Source organism: Rhinopithecus bieti, unplaced genomic scaffold (genome assembly GCF_001698545.2).
Source record: "Rhinopithecus bieti isolate Rb0 unplaced genomic scaffold, ASM169854v2 scaffold_78508, whole genome shotgun sequence".
Taxonomy (NCBI): Eukaryota; Metazoa; Chordata; class Mammalia; order Primates; family Cercopithecidae; genus Rhinopithecus; species Rhinopithecus bieti.
Window position 1 is genome coordinate 485031 of NW_016829854.1, and position 13525 is coordinate 498555.

Genomic DNA, 13525 nt, shown 5'->3' on the forward strand with positions numbered 1-13525 from the left:
AAAAAAAAAAAAAAAAAAAAAAAAAAAAAAAGATTACTGCTCACTCTTAACTTTGGTTGATTGTTTTGTCCTGTGTAATTGCTTGGTTACCATTTTGATTGTTTTATTCCTTACCAGGTCTTTTCTGTAGAGTCTTGTCCCTGGGAAGTGGAACCAGCATGGTAGACAGACCGTGGTTGCAGTTGCTCCAGCATTTAACAGAGATGAGACCTGGACATGAATAATCGTAACACAAGATGGGATGTGATTCAGTAATGTGAGATAGAGTGCTGTGGGAGTTTAGGGATTGTTTTTGAAAGTGAGGTTGCAGTTTGTAAAGGTTTTTTTTTTTTTTTTTTAAAGTAAAATTTGCAAAAGTAGTACTGCCTTTTGGAAACAAGTAAAATGCTACTAACTGCGAAATAAAACCTGAAAGTCTCCTTCCTTCCCCTACTCCCATGTCCCAGTGTAACCCATGGTTCACAACAGGATTCTTCCAGAACGTTTTCTATGAGCACACACATTGATAGAGCATTTTTTAAATAAATAGGATAGTAGCATTCTGCATTTTTAAAAATTTTAATTTGTTCTTTAAAAGGTTGTACATTCACATACTTCTGAATTGAAAAGATACAAACATGAAGTATTCCTCCTACCTTTTCCTCCCAACTGCTCAGCTCCCCTCCCCAGAGATAGTGCTGCCAGCTTCTTAAGTTCCCTTGCAGAGATGGTTTCCTCCTCTACATCCTCCTACCTACCCTTCTCCTCTTATTTTTTTTACACAAATAGCTTCATACTTTACACTCTGTACTTCGGTTTTTTCATACGTGTTGTGCATTTAAAAGATGTAGTTCAGGTGCTACCTCAGGCATGTCCTGGCTTCCTTCCTGACTGAAGTATGAAGCCTCTTACGACAATGCAGACCTCTGCATGATGTCCTGGGTTTGTGACCTGAGGTCCCAAGGACTAGAGGCAAGACAGCAGCACCTGGTCCTCATCTCCTCCTGGCTTAATTGAGCTTTGGGGGCTTGCGTATTGTCTTGAGTGTTTGGTTGAACCTGGGTATCCTGTTGAATCAATCTTGATATTGCTTCCTTTTCAGTTCTCTCGATGAAGGCCGTCTTACTGAATCTTGTCTGCTGGGGAAGTTCCTCATTGCTGAGAGTAGCAGTTAAAAAAGCTGTTAGCCACGTGGCTGGGCTCCTATTTCTGCACAGGCAGGCTGAGTTACAGCTTGGTGGTGTGGATCCAGGTAGGAATTGGTCAACATTCTGAATCCTGAGCTGCCATCTGCCTTGTAGCCTGCTGGGATGCTCAGTTTAGACAACATATAAAGTTTCCTGGATACGGGACAAACCCAGGCCTATGGAAAGAGCAGGAAGGTTAAAGTGTGTGGTACTTTGGGCAATGACGAAGGCGTAACCAGGGAGCTGACATGTTTGCTCCAAAGCCAAGAATTCCAGGACAATTTGTTATCCAGCTGAAGCCAGTGTAGTTGCTACAAAAAAGCCTGGGGACGAAAACATGCTTTTTACTTGTTTCCCTATCTTCTTGCACACCTACTCTATTTTCTAATGCTGTAGTAGAGGTTGCTGACGTTGGAAATGTCTGATGATTTTTGCTATTCTCCTTGTAAATGAAGAAGAGTCTGGGCTCAGGCCAAACCATGGCTCTTATGTGTTGAAAGTATCAGCTTCCTGAAACAGCTTCACAAATGCTGACATTTCACTCAGACCAGGAGGGTCAAGGGAAAGGCTTAAGCAAATACTAGGTTTTGTCATGAAAGAATGATTTCAACAGACTAAACCTGGTCTGATGGCATCAAATGCCCTTCCCCCACCTTTTTTTTGGGCGGGGCACTGTGGCTCACACTTGTAATCCCAGCACTTTGGGAGGCCTAGGCTGAGGTCAGGAGTTCGAGACCAGCCTGACCAACATGGTAAAACCCTGTCTCTACTAAAAATACAAAAATTAGCTGGGTGTGGTGGCATGCACCTGTAATCCCAGCTACTCAGGAGGCTGAAGCAGGATAATCGCTTGAACGTGGGAGATGGAGGTTGCAGTAAACTGAGACTGTGCCATTCCGCACTCCCGCCTGGGCAACAAGAGCGAAACTCCTTCTCAAGAAAAAAAAAAAAAAGCTTTATTGGTCAAAGAGGAAATAGAAACCTGGGCTGTCAGATCTGAAGAGGCCCATGTAGCATGGGCCTGGTGTCCCAGAACATTGCAGGTGTGTGAATGTGTGAAGAGTTGCATCCAAGTACTATTGCCCAGCTTGTTTGGGCACTGATGGTCTCAGGTGTTCTTTCAGGAGCAAGGGTGGGAGAAATTTCCAGTGGGTCAAGATACTAGTCAGTGGTAGTAACTTGTAATGTGAAAAGCAGTTTGGGGCAGCCTTATTTAAGCTTGCTTAGTGGTAAATAGAGAGGAGAAGGCTTTAGCCTTGCACTGACACACCTCTATCACCGTACTCAGGGACACTCTGTCACACAGATAAGTGGGTTTTTTTTTCCTTGTGTAAAACTTTGGTTTTATACATAGTAGAGCGCTCTCTCTCTCTCTCTCTCTCTATCTATCTATATATATATTTGGTATTTTCTTTTTCTTTTTTTTTTTTTTTTTGAGACAGAGTTTCCCTCTATCGTCCAGGCTGGAGTGCAGTGGCATGATCTTAGCTCACTGCAAACTCCGCCCTCCGGGTTCACACGATTCTCCTGCCTCAGCCTCCTGAGAAGCTGAGATTACAGGCACACGCCACCACTTCTGGCTAATCTTTGTATTTTTAGTAGAGATGAGATTTCACCATGTTGGTCAGGCTGGTCTTGAACTCCTGACATTGTGATCCACCCACCTCGGCCTCCCGAAGTGCTGGATTACAGGCGTGAGCCACCATGCCCCACTAGTATTATTTTTCATTTAGCATAATAGTAACTCATTTTTCCTATATTATTGCATACTTTGTAAATACCAATTTTAACAGCAGGATGCTATTCCATTGTTCTGAATTTGCTTCTCCACATTGAAAGTGCTTGTTTTGCAAAGGATTTTTCTTAGCTCCATTTACAGGACAGAATTGTCTGTATTTGCTTCCCCCTAACACATCATGTTTGTCTCTAAACTTTATTATTATTATTGTTTACTAGTCATCTTTTATTTGCAGGTTTATTTTCTTTTGTTGTTGTTGTTGTTGTTGAGACAGAGTCTCGCTTTGTCGCCCAGGCTGGAGTGCAGTGGCGGGATCTCAGTTCACTGCAAGCTCCGCCTCCCGGGTTTACGCCATTCTCCTGCCTCAGCCTCCCGAGTAGCTGGGACTACAGGCGCCCGCCACCTCGCCCGGCTAGCTTTTTTGTATTTTTTAGTAGAGACGGGGTTTCACCGTGTTAGCCAGGATGGTCTCGATCTCCTGACCTCGTGATCCGCCCGTCTCGGCCTCCCAAAGTGCTGGGATTACAGGCTTGAGCCACCGCGCCCGGCCTTGGAGGTTTATTTTCATTTGGATATAAAAGATTCAGCAATGATCACATGCCTCATGGAGGGGTTCTGGGCCAAGGAGGTCATGGTCAGGAGTGCGGAGTGTGCTCTCCACACTGGCCCCTCCTCAGTGGTACTTATGTTTGAGCTCCTTATAAGAAAGGCAGTGGTCAAAAGGCATATAAGCTGCCAGCACCATGGAAACCCTGGTGACACTCCCCTTTTTCATGTTGTCATGCTTGTATTTAATAGTATCTGTGGTAACCTCTTTGAAATGCTTCAACAATGCCTTTGGTGGTAAAATCAGTATCCAGCTTGGCAGCTCCCCTAATTTGACATCCATGAGTTTCTTCTTCACTGGTATGACTGATGCCATTGTGGAGTCCTGGTGTCTGCTGTCTCTAAACTTTAAATGATTGCTCTCAAACCACTTACCAGTCTATGTTTATAATTAAAATACAAGCTTGAAAGTGAATAGAAGCCCTTCCCAAAAGCATAGTTAATGACATTACCCTGGCTTGCACATTTGCCGAATGGAAAGCTCTTTTTGGCTGATGTGATGTCAACGTTACTGACACCCATGTCCAGAGATGACGTTCATTGGCATTTAGTAAAGCCTTTCTGGAGATAATTCTAGTTGTGTTCTTTAAAGTCTTGGGATGCCACATTTTCAAGTAGATCTGTTGTCTCTACTTTAGATCAGATTTGAAAGGAGAAAGCTCTTGGTCTTTCTTAACTCTACCGGGAGGTTTCTGTGTGGTGGCTCACGCCTGTAATCCCAGCACTTTGGGAGACTGAGGCAGGTGGATCACAAAGTCAGGAGTTTGAGACCAGCCTGACCAATATGGTGAAACCCCTTCTGTACTAAAAATACAAAAATTAGCCAGGCGTGGTGATAGGCACCTGTAATCCCAGCTACTCAGGAGGCTACGGCAGGAGAATCGCTTGAACCTGGGAAGCGGAGGTTGCAGTGAGCCGAGATCATGCCACTGCACTCCAGCCTGGGCGACAGAGCAAGACTCTGTCTAGAAAAACAAAGCAAAGCAAAACAAAACAAAACAAAACAAAGACTCTACCTGGAGCTGTGATGTGTCTTTTGGGAAGAAGGGTGGAATTATAATCTCACTCCGGTTAGTGAAATGATGGGTGACCTTTAACAAGTTATTCCTCTTTTGGGGGCTTCAATTCCCACATCTGTCAAATAAGATTGAGTTGGAACAATTAATAAGGCTCCTTTCAGCTTAAATATTTTTAGATTTTTTTCTAGGCAGGTTTTTAAGCCAAACCAGCCCGACTTTTGTATTTATATGTCTTCTATAGCCAGTTGTTCAATCCCTGCAAGAGAGCAAGCTCTCCTGTCCCTGGGTTTCCATGTGAACAAAGTATGTTGGAGACCAGTGTTCTATCTTGTTGAGGACTTTCCAAGGGTTGTTCTGGAAATGGAAATCTAGCCCAGATCACTCCAGGGGACTAATCCCTGAATAATGTTGTCCCTTGACACGCACACATATTTTCTGATGTTTTTCTTGACCTTGGAACTGGTTAAAGACTGCACAGAATGTTCAATGAATTCTTGCAGACTGCCTGCCACAAAGAAGTCATTCCCATCCAATATATGATTTTCCCCCCAAGACTGAGATTATTTTGGAAGCAATCCTTCTATTGTTGGAGGCAGTTTAAGGATGTCACCATAAAACAGACTTCACCTTGTTCCTTTTCTGTTTCTCTCCATTGCGATTCAAGTTTTACGTGTTCATGGTCAAGGAGACCTGGGTTATTTTTGGATAACTGGCACAGGGTTCAAGAGAAATACAGAATTATTTCATGGAATAAACCCTAGATTGGGAACTGGGAGAGCTGCTCTTGCTTTCTGACATGTTGTTTATATTCTCTGGGTAGCTGGGTCTCAGTCTCCTTATGAAAGTTGGAATGATATTGCTGGAAAGGACCCTTCCTCCAGCGCAGTGGAGGGAGATTTCTCTCCTGCTTTAACATGCCCCAAAGGCACTCTGGGCAGCAATGGTGACTATTACCCACCCAGCTAGCCAGTGTGACTCAGTGTGGCCATGCTTGAGTCACATATTCAGTGTTTTCAGTGGCTGTGTCACCAGGGATTACCAGAAGCCTTTGCTGTTTACCCACAGCTAACAACCTGACAGGATAGGGTCAGCAGCTTCTAGTTAACAGCTGGCCAAAAGAAGTAGGGAGACGTCTCTGCAGGGGAGGAGGTTCATGGGAGTTTGTGCAAGCAAGAGAGCCTTTTTCTCTCTCGTGGTAGTTTGTTACTGCAGCAATAGGAAACAACATAGCACGCATTCACTCGGGAGCTGGGAGGGGTTGCCAGTGTGCCTCCCCTTCACGAAATCGCTTCACTTTTTTTTTTTGAGATAGAGCCTCGCTCTGTTGCCCAGGCTGGAGTGCAGTGGCATCATCTCGGCTCACTGCAACCTCCACCGCTCCGGTTCAAGCAATTCTGCCTCAGCTTCCTGAATGGCTGGGATTATAGGTGCCCACCACCACACCCGGCTCATTTTTTTTTTTTGTATTTTTAGTAGAGACGGGGTTTCACCATGTCGGCCAGGCTGGTTTCGAACTCCCAAAGTGCTGGGATTACAAGCATGAGCCAGGCCAGAGCTTCACTTTGCATCTGTCTCTCCTTGGAACATTTGCTGTACTGATGACTGGGTCTCAGTGTTCTGTGTTTCCTCACATACCACAACACTACTCTTGTGAGCTACTCAGAGGCCTAAGCATCTTGGCCTGTGGGACTTTTACTCTCTAAGACAGTGGTCCTCGGAGTGTGATGTGTGGCCCAGCAGCAGCAGTATCATCAGGGACTAGAAATGCAAATTCTCTATTCCCACACTGGACCTACTGAGTCAGGCACGCTGAGGGTGGGGCCCAGCAATGTATATTTTAACAAGCGCTCCAGGGGACAGTGATGCATGTCTAAGTGTGAGGACCACTGTGCCAGGAGAGGGACCTGCAAATCCTGGCAGACAACAGGTCTCCTGATGCAGGTACCCATGGGCCAAGGAGCCGGCAGCCATTCTCTCCTGTGACCTTAGTGCCCAGCCAGTCAAGAGCCTATCTCAGGCTGAGAATACCTTCCTCCCTTCCACAGCCCCTTGCAGGGGTCACCTTTGTACAGTCTGACTGAGTTAGACACGGGAGAGCTGCTGAGCTTGTTGAGTGGATGTTTATCTCCTTAGCCAAGACTCCATTCCCAGAATGAAGACGGAGGGAAGAATGCTTTTCCATATGTTCTTCCAACAAGTCATATGACAGATGAGGAAACCAAGGCTCAGAGTTTAAGTTACTCATCCAAAGTCACACTGCTAATAAATGGCAGGGTCAGAATTTGGACCCAGGTCCATCTGCCCTCAGGTGTCCTTTCTACCACAGCATCTTGCATCCCTTGACCAGAGCCAGCTCCAGGAGGATAGGGTCTGGCTCTTTCTGGATTTGAGCTGGAGCCCTCACTGAACTCTTGACCTTGCTGTGGGAACCTCCAGCTAAGCTTCTCAGACACTGGGAGGCAGGTCCTCTCCTCGCTTTCACCCTGTCAGCAGAGCAGGCATCTCGGACCGTGCTGGATCCTGTCAGAGATGTGGCAGCTGCCAGTCAGTTAAGTCACAAGCCTCAGCAGGCCTGAATGATAGCCAAGGTGGTCACTATGCCAAGTGGACTGCAGCCAGGAGGTGCCTTGCGCAGCCCACCCCTCATCCTTTATTTGGAGGCCCCTCACTATCTCAGGCAGGGTCTTCTTCCCCCAGCAGCTGCTCAGAGCTTGCCATGCACCCCCTGATTCTTATGGTAGCCCAGTTTAGCAAACGGACCTGAAGTTTTATAAATAGCGCAGTGGCAGGCTGGGAAGCTCTCCTGTGCAAGAGGACAGAACATGCATGCTCTGCTTCTCGAGCCATTTCCCGGGATCGGGTGATGGGAGCAACTTCTAGTGCAGATAAAGTCGAACTACTCATCTTCTGGGTCTATGCTTCGCACTTGGTCTTGCTTCTACTCTTTGGTATGTCTGTGGTTTTCCCCCCACTGCCTCTGCCTTTATGTGGTGGTGCTTCCAAGTCTGCTCCTGGGACGTTTCCTGTTCTTGGAACAGCTGCACCAGCCTGGGGTACCCTCCTGCTACTTGATCCTATAGGGAGGTGTCCAGTGGCTGTGGGCAATTTTCAGATGACCTTGTTCCCCTGACGTCATTAGATCACTATTTTTGGCTTTGCTGTTTATGCTGCAGAAGTTGGGCTGGGATGGGAGAGGAGGAATGAAGGAGGGGCTGCTCTTGGCCTCCCATTGTTCCAGGGTCCTAACAAGTAGGTGCATTTATTCTTCAACATTTACAGAGCACCTACTGAATGTCAGGCCCTAGGGCAACCAAACTGATTCTTCACTCACTTGTAAATTTATTTTTCAATGGGCATTGCTTTGTGGTACGGAGTAGTAATTAAATGTGAGGGCTCTGGAGCGAGACAGTTTGGGTTTAAATTCCAGCCAGCCATTTACTACCTCTGAAACTCCTGTGTGCCTCAGTTTCCTTTTGGAAATGGGAGTGATTATAGTATCTGCCTCATAAGGTTGCTCTGAAGATTAAAAGAGTTAGTATTTCTGTCTGACACATTGTAAATACACAATGAATGCTAGTGGCTATTACTACTAACCACAACAGCACCATGTATTGTACTAGGTACTTGGGATACAAAATTGAATGTGATGTAGTCTGCGTCTGTTTTGCACTGGCATCTGGACTCCAAGGGTCTCAGATATTGGGATGGGGTACCCAGTCAACACCAGTCAGAAAGAATACCTGCTGTGTGTACTACTATTTCCTACCTTGTGATGGAGGGCATTCAAGGGAAATAGAAACTGAAGTTTCTGGCTGGGCGTGGTGGCTCACGCCTATAATCCCAGCACTTTGGGATTATAGGGAGGCCAAGGAGGGTGGATTGCTTGAGGTCAGGAGTTCGAGAGTAGCCTGACCAAAATGATGAAATCCTGTTTCTACTAAAAATGCAAAAAATTAGCTGAACATGGTAGTGTACACCTGTAATCTCAGCTACTCAGGAGGTTGAGGCAGAAGAATCACTGGAACCCAGGAGGCAGAGGTTGCAGTGAGCAGATATTGCGCCACTGTACTCCAGCCTTGGTGAAAGAGCGAGACTTCGGCTCAAAAAAACAGAAACAAAAAAGAAAATGAAGTTCCTGTCCTAGGAAAGCCTCAGAGCAGTGGCTCTTCACCCTGCCACACATCAGAATCTTTTGGGGAGATTTTAAAAAATACCAACATTCTGGGCCCCACTCCAAATGTTCTGATTTAATTGGTCTGAGCTCAGAAGGGGCTCAGACTCGAGAGTTATAGAAACTCTCCAGGTGTTTTCATTGTGCATCAGGGTTGAGAAGTGTGGCCCCAGGTTATAGGGATATGAATCCTGGAAGCTGTCCATTGACTGCACCAGGGTGACTGTCAGGACAGTGCCTCAAAGCTGTTTCTTCTTCCAAGGCTCTCAGGATGCTTTCTAGAGAGCTGGCTCTCTGACCTGGCAGTTCTTGAACTTGGATGTGCATGAAAAATCACCTGAAATGCTGGTTTATAGACATTTCTGGGGCCTTATTCCAAGGAGGCTTCATTTTATTTTTTATCTTATTTTTATTTTTGAGACTGAGTCTTGCTCTATTGCCCAGGCTGGAGTGCAGTTGTGCAATCTCAGCTCACTGCAACCTCTGCCTCCTGGGTTCAAGCGATTCTCATGCCTCAGCCTCCCAAGTAGCTGGGATTATAGGTGCCCGCCACCATGCCCGGCTAATTTTTATATTTTTAGTAGAGATGGCATTTCATCATGTTGGCCAGGCTGGTCTTGAACTCCTAACCTCAAGTGATCTGCCTGCCTTGTCCTCCCAAAGTGCTGAGATTACGGGCGTGAGCCACTTCGCCCATCCAGGAGGCTTCATTTTAAGCCAACTCTGGGGCTTAGGCACTGAGAAAACCCTGCAGTAGCTGAATTGCGAGTTCTCTGAGGCCCTGAGCCAAGAAGTCCTTCCACGGTGTTTTATAGCTCTTACCATTTTCTCTGTGAAGATATCTGTGTCCACGTTGATATATTTGGAATTATTTATTGATCTGATTAAGAGTTACAAGAGTCATTTCCAAAAAAATTGGAAAATCTAGATGAATAAAGAATAAAAATAATCTCTCTTCGTACGCCTGTTAATATGTCCCTTTATATCCCTCCAGACATCTTCTTTGTAAATATTTTGAACAAAAAGGATCCCACTCCATGGCTGATTTTTATTTAATTTATTTATTGAGATAGGGTCCCACCCTGTCACCCAGGCCATAGTGCAGTGACACAATCATGGCTCACTGCAGCTTCAAGCTCCTGGGGTCAAGCAATCCTTCTACGTCAGCCTCCTGAGTAGCTGGGACCACAGGTGTGCACTGCCATGCCTGGAGAATTTTTAAATTTTTTTGCAGAGATGGGGTCTCACTATGTTGGCCCAGGCTGGTCTTGAATTCCTGGGCTCAAGTGATCCTCCGGCCTCGGCCTCTTAACATGCTAGGTTACAGGCATGGTTGATTTTTATAGTCTTTTTTCACATAAAATGTAACATGCCATGATTCTATAGCTCTCCCCCAATTTCATCTCTGTGTCCCCAGAGTGACCAGTTTAGTCCTTGCCACAGTAGAGCCTCCAGTAAATAATCTTAGCAATAAGATTCTACAATTGTGGGATGGAACAGTGTGTCAATTGAGTTTTCAGAGAAATCTATATCCAGTTCGCACACAGAATGCCCACAGATATCTGCTTACTAACTTGGCTGGAAGGACAAGGTTTGCTATAAGGACAGCGACCTTACCCAGGGCTTTTCCAGAGACCTGAGAGGTCCTGCCAAGGCCCTGGGCTCAGGGGTCCAAGGTGGGAGAGGGCAAGAGAAAACAACGTGCTAATGCAGTCTTGAGTGGCTCTCAAACAGGAGCAGAGGGAAGACTGTGAGGGGAATTGGCTGCTCTCTTTGGAGTCAGAAAGGTTATTGCTCAACTCTTTGGATTTTCCATCACAGCTGAGCAGGGAGAGGGTCAGACTGGGCATGTCTTCTCTGAACAGGTCCTTTTAAAGCCTCTTGGCTGGACTGATTTCCTCTCCAGAGCCAAGGAAGCAGTGCCAGGGTGGAGTTAACCCCTTCACCCCCAACACATTCTTCCAGAGCTAGGTGAGCCTAGAAGCCTAGGCTCCTGGAAGGCAGAGCTACGCAGGGCAAGAGGCCTAAGGAGCCGTGAACTCTGGCTGGAGAAACCTTCCCTCTGGCCTTGTTAAATCCAACAGGCATAATTGCATCCTGCTGACCTTAATTCCACTGGCGGGTTTAATTGGTCTTGGCATTGCCCCACTTCCTGTCCTGCCTGTGTAGAGGCAGAGAGGGTGTCTGCACAGCTGGTGCAGGGTGGGGAAGCCCCTTCTTAAGGGTGGGCAGGGGTTCTGGCAGCCCCTAGGTGGGTGGAGGAAGTTTCCCCATGCCCCACCCCTGTGCCTCCAAGGGAGTGCTGAGAAACTTGGGGACTCCCAGGGAGCAGCTGGCTGGAGCAGGCAATTCTGTAGATTCGGAACCAGGCCAGGCTCTCATCCCAGTGAGAGGCACTGCAGGGGAGCTGGCGGGAACAGTTGAACCCTCTACCTGGGGTGTCCACAACATTATCGGGCCCCCACAGTGCTGTAGGTCCTGTGCCATTGGGCACTTTTTACATATGTGCTGGCTAAATGCTCCCAGCCATACTGTGAGAGGGAGGCAATGGGGCAGAGCAGTTATGAGCAGAGCCTTGTGTTAGATGGGTCCAATCCTAACTCTGTGACTTTGTCCTGTGACTCAGTTTTCCTGTCACTTCTGTGAAATGGGAATGAAAGAGCTGACATTTATACAGCACTCACTATGCTCACACACTCTGTTCTAATGCTTTGTCTACCTCCTGGGAGACAGGTGCTGTCCTTAAGGATGAGGAAACAAGTGAAGGCATTGTTCCAAGCGCATAGTTACTGGTCGCAGCGCTTCATTGACAGATCTCCTAATCACTGCATGGTAGGGAGTTGTAAAAATTGAAGGAAGGATACTCATGAAGCTGCTTACCCCAGGGCCTGGTCCATTTTAGGAAGAATTCAATAAGAGTTATTATTCGAGAATAATAATTATAACAAAAGTAGCACTAATGCCCCTGAAGTTGTCCCAGCCTGGATTTTGGTGTCATTGGGAGGTGGCTCTGGATTTGAATTTGAAGCCACTCACTAGCTGAGTGACTGTGGGGACAAGCCACTTCCCTCTCTGAGCATCAGTTTTCACACCTTTAAATGGTCTAACACTTGGCCCCTACAGTCCCTTCTGAGGATCCAGGGAGCTGGATCTTTGGCATAGTCAGGCCTGGCCCTTGGTGGGCACTCAATAAATGACTGGAATTGATAACCACAATAATAACAAGGAGATGCCAGCAAGGTCCAGCATAGGGAGGTAACCCCACAAACACCAGTCTAGAGCTTTCTGGTCAATCAGTTATTTACTCATCAGACACTTATGGGCAAGACTCTGTGCTGGGGATGTATTTAGCCCCTGGCCTTGAGGGGGCTCCCAGACAGTGTCAACCAATGGTGGGATCAGCCGGGGCACTGCAGGGAGGCGAGAAGCAGGGGACCCAACATTCCAAATTAAACTAGAACATGCTCTGGGCCAGATAGAGGGCCTGGAGTTCCTGATGATTGGCATGGACAGGAAACATTTTCCAACTTTTGAATGCTGCAAGATCCACAAAGGGGTTACTCAGCAGGGAGAAGGGGTCGAGGCACAGGCTGGGACGTTTTAGGAAAGAAAGAGGACTTGGGAGTTTTTGAAGAACGACATTCCAAGCTCAACTCCCATCCTTGCTGATTCCTTTAACTCTCCTCGTCCTCATCCAGAAAATGGGATGAGCGCTCCCCACAGAGTTACCATCAAGATGATGCTTAAAGGCAAGATGGCTAAAACGAATGACAGGTGCTCAGCACGTGAGAGCTCCCTTTCTGCAGGGGACCTGGGTTCAGAGTTCAGTTCAGCCCCTTCCAAGCTGTGTGACTGAGTAAATTACATAACCTCTCCATGCCTTAGTTTCCCAATCTCTCTAGTACCTACCACACTGGGTTCTTCTGAGGACTACTTGGGTGAATCAACATGAGAGCATGCAGAGCGAGGCCAGGCACGTGGTCAGTGCTGTATAGGCATCAGCTGTTACTTTTGCTTCCTGGAAGAGGCAGACTGTTAACTGGACCCTAAAGAAGAGAAATGGAGGAGAGGAGGACTGGGCCTGGAGAGGAGGGCCAGGCAAAGCAGAAGTAGTCAAGACTGGGGAAGGAGCTCCAACTATGGTTTTTACCAGCTTATACCAAAAACCCTTGACATTTGCTCACAAAACAAAACAACCCACTCATTTTGAATAGTAACCTGTTCACACAGTTCATGGTTCAAACAGAAAAGTAAAAGTATATACAGTGATGTCTCCCTCCCACCCTTGCGCCCCAGTTCCTTGCTTATCCTACCAAATAAATTCTTATGTGTATAAAGTGAAATATTATATATTATTCATCCCCCCTTTTTGTTTTTTGCACAAACAATAGCACACTCTACATGCTACTTTGCACCTTGCTTTTTTTATTCCCCCCACTTTGGTGGTCGCTTTTTGTCAGTTCATTAACAGCTTCCTCAATCTTTTTTTATAGGTCCCTATTTCCCCACTGCTTAGGGGGGCAGCATTCTCCCTCCTTTCTCTCATCAAGCGTTTTTCCATTGGCTTCCCATATGATAGAGGAGCCGAGGCCATGGAGTGAAGTGACTGGTTTGCTGTAGTCGGGACCTGCACCTGGATAACCACTCTACAGCTACTTCATTTTATTTTACTTTTTAAAGTATAAAGACGAGGTCTTGTTATATTGCCCAGGCCAGTCTCCAACTCCTGGCCTTGAGTGATCTTCCTGCCTCAGCTTCCCAAAGTGTTGGGATTACAGGTGTGAACCACTGCATCCGGCCTCTAGAGCTACTTCTAATGCACCCA

General features: G+C 46.6%; 1 long non-coding RNA gene across 1 annotated transcript in view; it reads left to right on the forward strand.

Moving 5' to 3' along the window:
- The window catches only part of LOC108524138 (uncharacterized), a 2932-nt gene extending 1728 nt beyond the window's left edge, over nt 1–1204 (forward strand). Inside the window, exons 2-3 of the long non-coding RNA XR_001883987.1 lie at nt 118–256; nt 1082–1204. This is a non-coding gene — a long non-coding RNA (uncharacterized LOC108524138). The remainder of the gene's footprint in view (nt 1–117; nt 257–1081) is intronic.
- The last annotated feature ends 12321 nt before the right edge of the window (nt 1205–13525 follow it).